Source organism: Eumetopias jubatus, unplaced genomic scaffold (assembly GCF_037043125.1).
Source record: "Eumetopias jubatus isolate StellerSeaLion01/CBP00866 unplaced genomic scaffold, mEumJub1_p1.0 scaffold_3, whole genome shotgun sequence".
Taxonomy (NCBI): Eukaryota; Metazoa; Chordata; class Mammalia; order Carnivora; family Otariidae; genus Eumetopias; species Eumetopias jubatus.
This window is the reverse complement of record NW_028274809.1, coordinates 163,685,620-163,698,021: the sequence shown is the minus strand read 5'-3', so window position 1 is coordinate 163,698,021 and position 12,402 is coordinate 163,685,620. Positions and strand designations below refer to the sequence as shown.

Sequence of the window (12,402 nt, the reverse complement as noted above, 5' to 3'; positions counted from 1 at the left end):
CTGTGAACTGTGTAAGACTGTTGAATCACAGACCTGTACCTCTGAAACAAATAATACATTATATGTTAAAAAAAAAAAAAAAAGAAGATAGCAGGAAGGGAAAAATGAAGAGGGGGAAATCGGAGGGGGAGACGAACCATGAGAGACTATGGACTCTGAGAAACAAACTGAGGGTTCCAGAGGGGAGGGGGGTGGGGGGATGGGTCAGCCTAGTGACGGGTATTAAAGAGGGCACATTCTGCGTGGAGCACTGGGTGTTATATGCAAACAATGAATCCTGGAACACTACACCAAAAACTAATGATGTAATGTATGGTGATTAACATAACATAATAAAATAAAAAAAAGTAGAACTTTTTGAAAAAAAAGATTAATTCATTTATTTGACTACTTAGAAATCTTATGATATTGATTATACTTTGTTTTGTATATTTAACATCTTCCTCTCAAATAGTTCTTTCTTAACAATTTTTGAACCTCTCCATTAAAACAAAGCCAGAAAGCCTTCCTTTCCCCAAAATTTCCATCTATAATGTTTTTATCCCTTTACATTGTCCCACCCCATAATGAACATTTTCCAATTTAGTTTTAATCAATCACCAACATGTAATGAAAAAAATCTTTCTAAGGTCAGGAATGACCTCCATGTTGCTAAATCTGGACATTTTGTAGTCAATCTTTGTTGATTTCTCAATAGCATTTGATAATTTATTCCAGCCTTGCAATCTCCTTGAGAACCAGATATAACTAACTTACCTACTTAACATTTTTGCTTGAAGGATTGAAAGTCATCTCTAACTCAATTTATTTGGGTTCAAAGTCGTGCTCAATCTGCCAAATCTACTCTTTTCCTCCAGTGGTCCCTGTCTCAGTGGTTCTAGAACCCCAAGAGTGAATCTTGATATTTCCCTTCCTTTTATCCTCAGTATCTGATCTACCACTAGGAAGAGTGTTGTTTTGTTTTTTTTCCTCCCAGTGCTTTTTCAAACCTGCCCCTTTTGTTTGTCTCTACTGCCTGTGCCCTTGCTTATGCTAATCTAGCTCTCACCTAGATTATGTAAGTTTCCTAACAGACTTTCCTTACTGTCAGCTGTACTCTTCCAGTTTCTAGACTCTATAGTGACTTTTCTTCCCCTCCAAAAAGAAACCTCAAGTCACAGGGTCCATAAAACACTTCAATAAAATAAAACCCCAAATATCTGATGTGGCCAAACCAGCCCTTCATTGTCTGTCCTCACTTTTCTCTGTATTCACCTTCATCTTAACAAACTGAGGATCTAAAGTAGAGAGATCAGCATTTCAGAAATGTTTTGGAAGGTATTCATTTTTCATTCACGTTGAAAGTTGCATGAACCAGAAAGCTTTATGAAGTTTCATTTCCCTTTCTCCAATTAATTATGAATTCAAACTCCTTGTCAAGTGAAAGCCAAGGGATGGTAAAAGCAGGTAATATTTTTCTGATTATGAAATAACATGTGTTCATTACATGGAATTTTAAATATGTAGAAGATTGTTAAGAAGAAATGAAGAATCAATTACTGCTAAATCTGCCAAGAAAAAAACCCCCAGAATTAATATTTTGGTGCATAAATCTTCAAAACCAATATTTACACATTGTTAAATATAGAAAACATAGAAAAATGTATATACACATGTGTATATGGGTGTGTATGAGTGTGTATACTTTCAAAATTAACACGCTTTTTTAAATGAGTGCTTTTTAAACTTAACTTTATACAAGAAGCTTATTTTACTATTAAGTTTTTCAAAACATGGTATTTAATGTCTGGACAATATTCATCCTATGGATAAACCATGACATCCTGTTTGTGCAGCGGTAAGACCTGTGTAGCTCAGATCTGTTTTTCAGCCACCCATACATGTACTTACATGTATCTGGAGCATATTTCTAGAAGTGCCTTCTTTGAAGATGGTATTAAACTCACAACAATGGCCCCAAAGTTTAATGATTTCCTCTGTATCCTACTTTCATTTCTATATAATGCTGCTTTTTCTTTTCTCTCTCTCTCCCTTCAGAGATTGATGATATATAGATGATAGATAATGGATAGTTAGGGTAGATAAGATGGATGATATAGATAGATGATAGATAGATAATTTTTGTTTTTATTTATTTATTTTTTTGGTTGAGGTTAATTTACCTTAGAGTTTGTAGACTCTGAGGACTGCTGAGGATATGCCCGGGGAGATGGCCTTGACAGGAGACAGGGCTTGTTAGCAACACAGGCAATTCTGATGATCTTAAGCCATCTGACACATAAATAAAATCAAGATACTTTCTCCACCATCTGTATAGAATTGTGCCTTCAGAAAACACATTGGTCCTGGAAGCCCCTCTAGGAATGCTTCGCAGTCACACCGGGACTGACTGATGAGCCCAAGGGCCAGCGCTCATTGGTGAAAGCCGAATGTGTCATTTTGCCCCCCATTTCCCAGTGTGCCAGGCAGAATGTGATGGCCTGGGTGAGAGCTGACGCCATGGGATGGCAGTGAAATTTCATTTATTTGTAAAATGCGACCACAGAAGTGCTCAGTTTGGCTGTGAGAGGCAGTGCTTTTAACTATCCTGTTAAAGGAAGGATCTTTCAAACCATTAGAAATTCTGCTTTCAGACCTCTAAGTTCTAATTATGTGCTCTCTGTGACCGTGAACACAGCAGTGTATCAGTGTCTTTGACAGATCCTAAGGATGTTGCGTGCCCATCTGTAGACTACCCCTCTTCTCCAATCCTGGCAGATAGGAGGGTGGAGATGGCTTCTTTGATAGTTGAATCCCTGGAGAAACGTGTCTTCTAGCACAATCAAAATCCTCCCAATTTCCCTCCCTTGTGCTCCTGCTCATTGAGGCGTATCTCTTCCCCCTTATCAAGACGTGTCATAAGATTCAATGTGTTTATATCGCTATTTGCTGATCTTTCTGGAAATCTCTCTTTTGGGGACACTGTACCAGCAACTTCTTGTCTAGTGTATGGCCTGGTTTCACATGCCATAGGGATCTTGTGATTTTTGGTGTTGACACCTTTCTTAGCTCAAGGTGTGCCACGGTAATTGTATTCTTTCTCCAAAGTAACACAACACTAGGCTGAAGCTCCATAAGAAGAGACACTATTTTGCTTATTGCTATATCCTCAGCAACCTATATACTCCTTCCACTATGGTAAGTCATTAGTTATGAATGAGTGAGTGGTCTCCTTGGCAACCTCCCAAAGACTTTTCACTTCCTACTGCTGCTCCTTGCCCAGCCCTGCCCCTGTTTTATCTCAAGTGCAGTGCAAGTGGAAAGAAAAGGTCATTTGCAAGGGCTAAGCAAGTCTTTTCATTGTGCTTTCTGGCTTGTCTCTGAAGCTACCCTTTGTCCTGAAAGTGCTCAGGCACGAATGATCTCGACACCGTGATTTCTTCTCTTTGCCTATCTTCTGCTTTTTAGGTCTGTATTTTACAAAAATTTAGTTTTTGGTTATGAGAATCCAAGTTTGAGTTAAATGAAACAAAAATGTGGAAATTGGTTGGGTCCTCTAACCAGTGGGTACAGCTGGACTCAGGGACAGTTGGGACTAAGATTCAAACGCTATCAAGAGTCTCTTCATGTGCTTATGGACTCTGCTTTTGTCTGGAGGAAGCTTCATCTAGTCTGCTTCCACTGTAGAGTGACTTTCTCCCCATTGCATGGAAGTTGGCTGCCAACAGTTTTTAAGTCTCTCAGAATCTCTATTCCAAAGCTCAGTATGAAAAAAAATCATAGGCAGAGACTTAGGTTGGCCTGGCCTGGATCACATGATGACCCATGGACCTACCTGTGGCCAGAGGACTGGAGTATTGGGGTCAGAAATTGCTTTTAGTGAGAGAAGAAAATGATATCCCACACAAATAAATATAATTTCCAGAAAAGAGTGGGTTATTACGCAGTATCTGATAATAGACTAAGAGAAGATAGTGATTATTTCCTAACATACCTATGAAAGCCAAGTTTGTGTCAAGTTACATCATCCTTCACATTATTGAACAGAGCTATAATAGCTATTCTTGTTTGCTAATTTTAGCATCTGGGTCATCTTGAAGTCAATCTCTGTTGATTATATATTCTCTTGAGAATGGGTCACATTTTGCTATTTTCTATATGTCTAGTAATTTTGGATTGTGTCCTAAACTTGGTGAACACTGTGTTGGAGTTTCTGGATTCTGTTGTATTCTTCTGAACGGTGCTGATTTCATTGCTTTAGCAGACAGTTAAATGAAGGGTCTAAAACTGCAAACTTTGTATCTTAGGCAGTAATTCTAGTATCAGTTTAGTTATTTTATCTTTGGTTTGACTGTTTTGTGCATGAATGCTTCTGGGATCAGCTAGAGATTTGGGCAGGATTTTTAAGCAAAATTTGGGATTCTCTTTTTTTAGCTTTCCCCTTTTCAGGATTCATACCTCCCCACGCCCCCACCTGCCACACATATATGTACACTTTCCAGTGGCTGTGATTATCCCAAACTCTGTCCTCAAGTTCTTTAGGCCAGAAAGATTGTGGTTTGTCTGTCAGAGTTTTAGATGCCCTTCATCTAAACTAGGACCTATGTTAGTCTACATTTAAATCACACTCCCAGTTGGGAATATTTCACAGTGGTACCTAGGCATCATCCAGATAAATAAAAGGATATCTCAGGAAACTTCTGGGTCCACCCAATCCCAACAGCTGACCAGAGAGGCAATGACATCACTCTCTGCAAGCTCCCTGAGAGCAGACACTAAAACTTGTTCCCATCATGTCCTCAGCACTGGGCATACAGAAGTGTTTGACAATACTTGCAGGATAAGTAAATAAAAACCTAAATTGATGGCTGGCTGGCTGGCTGGATGAGTGAATGAATTTTAATGGACTTCTTTAGGGAGAATAAACCTTTATACATAAGAATTTGCACAAGATTAGAGGTGGAATAAAAATTAAAATAAGGCCACCATACAGATTCATGACAGATTATTTCTTAAGAATAAGTTCCAATATTACAATGCCACTTCTTACAAGAGCACCTGAGTCTGAGGACTGCAGACATGTTTCCAGTTCAGAGGCAGACATCTCAGGTAACTGTTACAGGAAATGATATCTTGTTCTTCCACAGAAGGAAGTGAGGAAGGAGTGTTAACTTTCTATATAAACAATATTCTCAGACTATAGTTGATGAACGCTTTTCTCAGCAGACATGGCTTCGGCACCTCAAGATGATAGGTTTGGAAATCCTGAAATATCTTCCTCTTTTTCTGAATATGAAATTTGAAGGGGAATATTTTGATGCGATTTTCTGCACTAAATGGTACCTGAACATTTGCAGACTGCAATGCATTTAGAATATTGCATGATCCTAATAGGGTATGGGTTATCAAGAACTAGGGCAATTTGATGTGGGGAAAAAAATCAATAAAAAATATGAATGAAAAAGGCATAGTGAACAAAGTTGTTAGCAACTTTGAATTTATAAGCAAAATTTGGGATTGCTTCTAAATGAACAATGAAACATGCAAAAAAAGGGGGGGATATCTAAGCAGAACAAAAGTTCAAATGCCTTCTGCTCTGGAGTTGTAAAGCCATACATAATGGCAAGGACAGTTCTCAAAACCCAAACAGACTGTCAGTAGTGGAAGGTCAGATTATTCTTCTCGTAAGCAGAAATAAGCTGGTGTTAACGATTGGTGCTTTAGTTTGCAGTTATTTTTAAAAATAATTTTGGGCTCAAAAAAGGAGATACAATAGCTGTAACAGTTGAATTATTTGAAGAATCTGAAATGTCTGAGATCAGTAAATGTCCAGTTAAAATTACTTGGGGGCATTTTTTTATTATAAAAGTAATACACAGTCATTGCTATAAATCTTGAAACTATAGAGATGCAAAGATTGCATCTTGACTATTAGTATTTTGTCATATAGGCTTTTAGTATTTTTTCTTTATTTGTTTTCATGCATTTGTCTTAATTATATAAGGAATACAAAATTAAATTCAAGTTATAAAATATAACAGAAAGATATAACACAAAAGGAGAAAGTACTTCCTCACCCAGATAATCACTGCCAAGAGTTTCCTGTCAAGCTCCATTTGTTTTTCTATGCATACATATTTATAAAAAATAGGATTCTTTTTTTCTTTTTTAATAATTTTTTATTGTCATGTTAATCACCATACATTACATCATTAGTTTTTGATGTAGTGTTCCATGATTCATTGTTTGTGCATAACACCCAGTGCTCCACGCAGAATGTGCCCTCTTTAATACCCATCACCAGGCTAACCCATCCCCCCCACCCCCTCCCCTCTAGAACCCTCAGTTTGTTTTTCAGAGTCCATCGTCTCTAATGGTTCATCTCCCCCTCCGACTTACTCCCCTTCATTCTTCCCCTCCTGCTATCTTCTTCTTTTTTTTTCTTAACATATATTACATTATTTGTTTCAGAAGTACAGATCCATCAGTCTTGTACAATTCACAGTGCTCACCATAGCACATACCCTCCCCAATGTCTATCACCCAGCCACCCAATCCCTTCCCACACCCCACCACTCCAGCAACCCTCAGTTTGTTTCCTGAGATTAAGAATTCCTCATATCAGTGAGGTCATATGATACATGTCTTTCTCTGATTGACTTATTTCACTCAGCATAACACCCTCCAGAAAGCAGGAAAGAATGTCCAATGGAAAAAAGACAGTCTCTTCAATGAATGGTGTTGGGAAAATTGGACAGCCACATGCAGAAGAATGAAACTGGACCATTTCCTTACACCACACACAAAAATAGACTCCAAATGGTTGAAAGACCTAAACATGAGACAGGAGTCCATCAAAATCCTAAAGGAGAACACAGGCAGCAACCTCTTCGACCTCAGCCACAGCAACTTCTTCCTAGAAACATCGCCAAAGGCAAGGGAAGCAAGGGCAAAAATGAACTATTGGGATTTCATCAAGATAAAAAGCTTTTGCACAGCAAAAGAAACAGTCCACAAAACCAAAAGACAACCGACAGAATGGGAGAAAATATTTGCAAATGACATATCAGATAAAGGGCTAGTATCCAAAATCTATAAAGAACTTATCAAACTCAACACCCAAAGAACAAATAATCCAATCAAGAAATGGGCAGAAGACATGAACAGACATTTTTCCAAAGAAGACATCCAAATGGCCAACAGACACATAAAAAGTGCTCAACATCGCTGGGCATCAGGGAAATCCAAATCAAAACCTCAATGAGATACCACCTCACACCCGTCAGAATGGCTAAAATTAACAAGTCAGGAAACGACAGATGTTGGCGGGGATGTGGAGAAAGGGGAACCCTCCTACACTGTTGGTGGGAATGCAAGCTGGGGCAACCCCTCTGGAAAACAGTATGGAGGTTCCTCAAACAGTTGAAAATAGAGCTACCATACGATCCAGCAATTGCACTACTGGGTATTTACCCCAAAGATACAAATGTAGGGACCCGAAGGGGTACGTGCACCCCAATGTTTATAGCAGCAATGTCCACAATAGCCAAACTGTGGAAAGAGCCAAAAAATAGGATTCTATTGTACATTCTGTTTTATGACCTACTGTTTGTCTGATCATAGATTAATTCTGTGAATATTCTTTCATATATCATTTCACATTTTTTATGGAATGGACTTAGTGATTTAATTACTTAATCCTTTATTAATATTTAGGCTGTTCTAATGTTATGATCATCTTGATACATAAATGTGTGTATGTATCCATAATTAGTTCCTTAGGATAAATTTCCAGAGGGGTACGTTGGATTAAGGGTTTTCTGAACTTTTAAGTTTTCTCTCAAGATTAAAAAAAAAAATGTCCTCCAGGAGAGTTTTACAAATTTAGATTTCTAACAGCAGAGTATGAAAAAGCCTCTTTCCCTTATTGTTGCCAGTGTTGGGTATTATATTTTTAATCTTTTCTAATCTGATTCTAAGAACATCTTATTATTATAGTTTATATTTCTCTGATTTCTAGTAGGATATGAATATGCAACTTCACAGTATAGAAGAATCAGTAAAGTGAATGTATTTAGTATGGTACTCAGGGCTTCTCTGGGTAACTTGGGTCAAGGTGACTCCAAGTGGGAAAGTCACGATTTACATTTTGTAAGATGAAGTGGGATGTATGGCAGTAATGAACTCAGAGATTCCATACCAGCAGCTCGTGTCCATGTTTATTTCCCATAAGAAATGGCAACACCATGAGATGTGCTGGGAGCAAAGACTGTAGCAATGAAAGCCCTCATGGGGCCATGTTTTCTTTTCCTGTGGGAGAGTTTCTTGGCCTTGGGTTCTCTGGTGTCTCTCCCTTTGGCCATCTGGCCTGAAAGTGGGACAACCTGTTTGAGTGCTTTTTCTTCTTTCTGTAGGAGTTGTTGGCACCAACCCATTTTGGAGGGCCGGTCTATGCACTTGGGCCTCATTTTGAATAACCATCCTCTCTCCTTTGCCTAACTCAGTTGTTCTCAACCCTGGACTGCACATTAGACCCACTTGTGGAGCTTTTGCAAGTCATGCTCCCCTCCCTTCTCCATCTCCTCAGACCAATTAAATGATAATCTCTGGGAAATAGGATCTAGGCATGGTGGGATTTTGTTAAAAGCTCCAGATATGACACTAATATGAATCCAGGATAAAGAACCACTGAGCTTATTGATTTCCACCCTTCAGTTATCACAGGAAACACATCTCTTCACACCTTTCCCTTCCCTGTATCTACATGTGTTTTCTCTAGCCAGCCCCAATTTGGATTTTACTGAGAAGAATCAGAACAACAATATAGGTGAACAATATACAGATTTACTACGTAAATCTAATTGTGGTAAGTATTCAAGGACGCCTTGTTCTAAGTATTCAAGGATGCAGCGATCTCTCCTGCAGGGGACAGTTTATTAGCATCAGCCAATGGGCCATTCCCTTAGCTTCAAGGCTGTGGGTCTAGATGCTCAGCCAGGGGACTAGAAGTGGATCTGGTGTTCTGAAGCAGCCTGTGAGCCTAGAGAAACTGTCCTATCCAAAGCCGACCTGTCTTGTCCTGACCTCTGGCAACCAGGCCACAGTTGCATTTCTTTCCATAGCCTTGGCTATAGAAATCACCAATCACACTGGCTAGCCTGACCCAAGTCTCCTATGATGGCTTTTCTTCAGGATCTCTTTTTGGGTTGGCTGTGATACAGGACTTCGCAGTTTTCCTTGAGTCTCTCAGTACTGGTCCAAAATGTTTCTCTCTCCCTCATGCTTCTGGTGAACCACAGGAAAGACCAGCTCCCAGCCAAACAAGGAAGCCCACTCCCCTAGAACAGTAGTCTCCTTTCTCTAGGGTCTTCTCCAGTTCCCTCTTTGGAAAGCTTCTCCTATATTCTATAACAGCCGGCAAGAGACGGAAGTGCACATTTGATATGCAGAGACTATGGTTCGTATTCAAATACTGCTATTCCAGCAGAAAAGTTCTTCTCAGCATTCTAGAATCCATGAACTCATTCTAGTTCAGGACTTGTGGCCCTGCTCCCACTTGCTGCTGGGGGGGGGGAATGGAAATGCAGCATACAGAAATGAAACAGTGGCCAGAGGCCTCCAGTCACTCAGGAGACTTTAGCGAGTCACCTCTGTGAGCTTTATTGTTCCCTAATAATACCTGCCCCATTGGTCCCAGGGGGGTTTGCAAATGAGATGATATATGGGTATATGTGATTTGAAACTATGAAGGGATGCAAGCTTCTTTATTGGTGTTTGACTTATAAATAATAAAATGTGAGAAGTTCAATACATTTTGACGAATATACATACCTGTGTAACCAATCGCCAAAGCAAGATACAAAAGCTGATTGTTACTATAGACAGATCTCGTTCTTTTATGATGAATCCACACCACATCCTCCACAGCCATGCAGGAAAGCATAATTCTGATTTCTATAACCATAGATTCATTTTCCCTGTCCTTGAATGCCAGATAAATGGCATCCTATACTCTGTGTTTTCTTGTAGTTGATGTCTTTCTCTAATGTAATGTCAGCAAGATACATCTATATTTTGTTTATCATTCCATTTTATTGTGGAGGAGTAGTTCATTGCATGAATATACCACATTTTGTGTATCCATACTCTTGTTAATGGATATTTGGGTTGTTTCCAGTTTTAGCATTATGAATAAAACTACTATGAACATTCTTGTACATGTAATTTTGTGGATATATACTTTTATTTCTTTTGGGCATGTACTCAAAGGAGAATTTACAGGTCATAGGGTAGGTACAAGTTTACCTTCATAAGAAACTGCTAAACCACTTTCAAAGATAGTTTTATGAGAGCACCCGGTGCTCCCCATCCTTGAAAATTTTTTCAGCCTCTTTAATTTCAGCCATGCTGGTGGGTTTCAGTATGGTTTTAATTTGGATTTCCCTAATGACTAATGGTACTAATAATCTTTGCATGTGTTTATAGGTTATTTGTATATATTCTTTGGTGAAGTGCCAAGTCTTGCCTGTTTTAAAAATTAGGTTATTATTAGATAGTCAAACACCTTTTTTGGTTTCCATTCTTTCAGTTAAAAATCCTTCCAACTATATTAGTTTTGTTTCCATCGCAAACACAATTGAGAACAAATTTAAGAGCAGATTCATAAATCTAATAGCCAGTGCTTTTTTCCCCAACTTTAATGTTAATATAAGTCACCTGGATATCCTGTTAAAATGTACATTATGATTTATTAGGCCTGGGGTATGGCCCAAGATTCTGAATTTCTAACAAGATGCTGCAAGATGTGGATACGGCTGGTCCAGTTACCACCTTTGAGTAGCAAAGTAATGAATGCTTCTTCACCGCTAGAGCCCTGGCAGGACTGAAGGTCATTTTTATACCCTTGTGTCATCTCTATTTACCGTAGATCGCTGTTCTTGTGGAATCATAGACTTAGAATGCCAGAGGTGAAAGAGAATCTCCAAAGTAAGATTCAAAGTTGCAGATTATGGCATATTGATTTCACTAGTGGACCTAATTCTTCAACCTTGTGCATTCAGACCCTTTGCCATGGAATTTTGTTGGGCTCTTTCACTGTGACTCTCTATCAGCCGTGTGACCTACTTGATCCAAGGGGATGTTAGCGGATAGGACAAAGGACAGCCTTGAAGAGTGCTTGTGCATTTGAATGTGCCCTCCCTTGTTTCTCTGTGTTCACCAGTTTACCTCCTGAAGACATATGGCGCCATCACCGCGCTGCTTCAGCTAACCCTCGGCAGACCACCAAACACATGCATGAGCCCGGTGAACATGGGAAGAACTGCTCTTCCCAACCCCACCCAAACTGTTATCTTGTAAACTCATAAGCTAAATAAATACTTATTGTTTTAAATCAATGAGTTTTGGGGGTAGTTTATTTTTACTTATTTATTTATTAAAAGATTTTATTTATCTGAGAGAGAGAGTATGCACGAGTGGGGGTGAAGGGGAAGAGGGGAAGGGGGAGGGAGGGGTAGAGGGAGAGGGAGAAACAGACTCCCCACTGAGCAGGGAGTCCAATGCTGGATCTCAGGACCCCGAGATCATGACCTGAGCCGAAGGCAGATGCTTAACTGACTGAGCCACCCAGGCGTCCCTTAGGGGTAGTTAGTTTTTTTTTTTTTTTAAGATTTTATTTATTTATTTGCCAGAGAGAGAGAGAGAGAGAGAGAGAGAGGGAGGGAGAGTACTAGCAGGGGGAGTGGCAGGCAGAGGGAGAAGCAGGCTTCCTGTCGAGCAAGGAGCCGGATGTGGGACTCGATTCCAGGACCCTGAGATCATGACTGGAGCCGAAGGCAGACGCTTAACCATCTGAGCCACCCAGGGGCCCTGGGAGTACTTAGTTTTGTTGCATAGAGTCACTGGGGCTAAATAAAGGGAGGCATAAGGATACCAAAGAAAGTCATCATCCATTGCCCCCCTTCTTCTCCATACCACTCTAGAGTCTCTCCTTTGCCAGGTACTGCTTTTGTTTGCTTAACCTTGGTTGCTAGAACTTCATCTAGAGTCAGGAAAAATAAAGGGTTTTAAATCTTAGTTCTGCAGACATTTCCACAAAGCAGACATCCAAATGGAAAACAGACACATGAAAAAGTGCTCAACATCGCCGGGCATCAGGGAAATCCAAATCAAAACCTCAATGAGATACCACCTCACACCAGTCAGAATGGCTAAAGTTAACAAGTCAGGAGACGACAGATGTTGGCAGGGATGTGGAGAAAGGGGAACCTTCCTACACTGTTGGTGGGAATGCAAGCTGGTGCAGCCCCTCTGGAAAACAGTATGGAGGTTCCTCAAACAGTTGAAAATAGAGCTACCATACGACCCAGCAATTGCACTACTGGGTATTTACCGCAAAGATACAAATGTAGTGATCCGAAGGGG

The 12,402-nt window shown here is 39.7% G+C and overlaps 1 long non-coding RNA gene across 4 annotated transcripts in view; it reads left to right on the top strand.

Annotated features, from left to right (window-relative positions):
• LOC114211496 (uncharacterized) overlaps positions 1 to 11,375 on the top strand; it is a 178,194-nt gene extending 166,819 nt beyond the window's left edge. For all 4 annotated transcript variants that reach the window (XR_015767914.1, XR_015767915.1, XR_015767913.1 and 1 more), the window contains one exon: positions 10,734 to 11,375. This is a non-coding gene — a long non-coding RNA (uncharacterized LOC114211496). The remainder of the gene's footprint in view (positions 1 to 10,733) is intronic.
• The last annotated feature ends 1,027 nt before the right edge of the window (positions 11,376 to 12,402 follow it).